This window comes from Acomys russatus, chromosome 17 (assembly GCF_903995435.1).
Source record: "Acomys russatus chromosome 17, mAcoRus1.1, whole genome shotgun sequence".
Lineage (NCBI taxonomy): Eukaryota > Metazoa > Chordata > Mammalia > Rodentia > Muridae > Acomys > Acomys russatus.
The window spans coordinates 1,324,242-1,327,407 of NC_067153.1; the positions used below are offsets into that span (position 1 = coordinate 1,324,242).

The 3,166-nt window shown below is 40.7% G+C and overlaps 1 pseudogene; it reads left to right on the forward strand.

Annotated features, from left to right (window-relative positions):
* The first annotated feature begins 233 nt into the window (after positions 1–233).
* LOC127201115 (elongin-B-like) lies at positions 234–579 on the forward strand (annotated as a pseudogene).
* The last annotated feature ends 2,587 nt before the right edge of the window (positions 580–3,166 follow it).

Here is a 3,166-nt window from a genome sequence, read left to right on the forward strand (position 1 = left end):
TTCTATATTGATATAAAATTAAGATTATATTTCATTACATTGGTATAGATCTTTTGTATATTAATATAAAATTAAGGTTATATTTTTGGTTATAGCATACTATGTACCAACTCTTTTTAAGGTATTGTACCTATGTAATTCCTTTAAATGATATATGCAGTTCTAGTGTTTTTGAATGCTACTATCACAAACTGGGATAATTAAGAAATACAAACTCAGAAGCAGCCACCAGGATGGACGTGTTTCTCATGATCTGGCGCCACAAGACCACCCTCTTCATGGATGCCAAGGAGTTGAGCACCATGTTCACGCTGAAACGCATCCTCAAGCGGCCACAGGATGAGCAGCAGATGTACAAGGACAATTGACTCTTTGAAGATGGAGAAACTCTGGGCGAGTGTGGCTTCAGCAGCCAGACAGCAACAGCCGCAGGCCCCAGCCACAGTGGGCCTGGCCTTCCGAGCAGATGGCACCTTTGAAGGCTTGCGCAGGGAGCCCTTCTCCAGCCCTCCAGAGCGTCCAGATGTGATGAAACCACCGGGTTCTGGAGGCAGTGCCAATGAACAAGCTGCGCAGTGAGGCCCCAGGCACAACCCTTAGAGACACATTCCCCCAATTAAAAAAAAAAAAAAAAATTTGGCTGTGAAAAGAAAGAAAGAAAGAAAGAAAACTCATAGTCAATCAAACTTATGGTTTTGTTAGGTACTAGTTTAGTTAATCACAGGCATTTTCTAAGTTAACCAGTCAGTATATAGCTAGAAACAAGCAATTCAGATATAATAGAAATAGACAACTGGTCTTCAAAAACCTTAGGGATCTACAGAAGATGACATTTAAAGATGTTTTATTAATTTGAGACATTTTTTTGGCAATGAGACATGTCAGTCCCTGGTAGTACACTCTTTTTTACTTCAAAGAAGATGATGAGCATCAAAAAAAAAATTCTCCTTCAGGAGATGGCTTCATATGTGGCAAGCAACCAAGAAATGCCCTTGTTTCTACCGCAGACAGAATACTGGACAAACTGGATGCAGGAAAAGTGACTGCTGAGCTTTGCAAGGACAAGCTGGGCAAGTCCTTCATATTGCCTGATTCACAGAAAAGTCTGTCAGGTATTCTGAGCCGGAAGGCTGAAGATGATGCTCCAACATTACAGAGATATCTTGGGTGACTGTCCAGGCGGGCAGCAGCATCTGTCATTTCTACAGTTTTGGAAGCTGCTTGCACTGCACTTCCTGTTTATTCAGATAATATTTATCCTTCTCTGGTCTCTGATATATTTGAAGATTAGTTTAACAATAGAAACCAAGGCTTCAATAGTCTTCTTTTTAAAAAAAAAGTTATAAAGGTTAGAGGAGTTAGAAAAAAAATTGAGGGTCTAAAAAGACATTTTAAGGTTGGTAACTAAAAAGATATTTTAATATTGCTAAATGCAAGTTATAAAGGTTAAAAGACATAAAAACTTTAGTGATGATAAATTGTTTAAGGTTCTGTAGGCTCTGTTTCTTAACAATTAAACTTTATTATACAACCCAACTAGCTTACACAAGACGGAAAAAAAGTTAAAGGGAAAAAAAAGTGAACCTTCCAGTATCCATTCCACGGGACAGGTCCTTAGGTGTCTCTGGCCTGTGTGCTGGTCCAGCCTGTTCACTGATCCACGTGCACTCAAGCCTGGTCTCAACCTGCTGCTGCTCTCTCCTCTCTGCCTGCCTGTGTCACAGGCGAAGGCTGGTCTCCTTCTCCCATTGAGGGTCAATTAGAAAGACAATAGTCCAGGTGGAGTCCCCAGGTCTGCTTCCTGAATTCCAGGCCCAGGAAGGCTCCACTCACTCTATCACAAGGGTTTATCCATGGGGTGTCCAAGGGTAAAACCCGCCAAGACTGTTTTTACCTGTGACAAAGCTTATTGTCTTTCCCACAAGGTACTGTTGTATTAAGGTACTGTTGTGTTAAGACTGATCAAAGTTTTAACATTAATTAGATTTTAATTGTTTCCCGAGCCAATTTTTCTTCTTTTGTAAACCTGAAGATTCTTACAAGCTTCGGGAAATGACTTGGACTCACCTGCCACAAGTCAAATGGACTACAGGTAAGTACATCTACATGTTCCTTAAAATAGAAATTCTCCCCAGTCTTGGGATTCTTCACCTTCCCCGATTACTAGAAAATTTTAATTCTGTCTCTAGGCTATATTTGTCTCAGCAGATTTTCACTTGGCTGACAGACTCCAAGCAGGGATCACCTGCGGACTGCAAGCTGCTGAGCTCTGGACTTCCTGAAAGCTGATGTAAACCAGTCCAGCCAATGTGATTGCTCCATCTTTCAACTGAATCAATGAATTATATACTTCTGATAATTGTCCCATGGCTCATTTCAGCCTTACTGGACCTTGATAACAATTTCCTAATGTCAGCTGGAAGTAGTTAAAAAAAAGAGAATACTTCATCCATTGTCTCACGTAACAGGCTGAAATGCTACCTCAAAGGAATTCCCTAGCATAGGGGACAAACGGGTTCCTGTAATGCCAACTGATGTACCACCCTTATCATTAAGTCTGATGGGGCCCCCTTAATTCTGTTCCTTCTTGTTATAAAATCTCAACAATTAATCTTATGGTCTTAAGGATCCACCATAACTATCTGGATACAAAGGATGGATTAGAGTCAACGATTTGACTCTAGGACCAAAACTCAAAGTGGGGAAACTATTGAGGCCTGCTCTTTGACATAGCTGTGGCCATTCCTGTATTCAGCTTCCATTTTGTTTATAAGGTGAAATTAAGTTCAAAATTTTTAGATTTCTCAACTCTGCTTCCCTGAGGCAGTTATTCATAGCTGACACTAACATTCCCTGCCACGCGGTCAAATTAACCAACACTAGATGACTCAATAGCGTCTGAATTCATACATCGTTATTTACATAGTTAGCTACCCTCTGGCTGCACTCTTGTTCTCTACACACTTGCTTACACTTTGGACGTAGCCTAAGCACTTCCTCGCTTATCTCACTCAGGACCAATCAAACTGAAGGTCAATTAGAACTGCTTGACAGCAAAATAACTAGAGTCAGAGCAGACCACCCTGTTTCACCATCTTCCCCTTTGTATGAGCTAATTGCAGTTTTTGCCTTTATATTGCTGACCCTGTAAAACAGGTTAATGTCA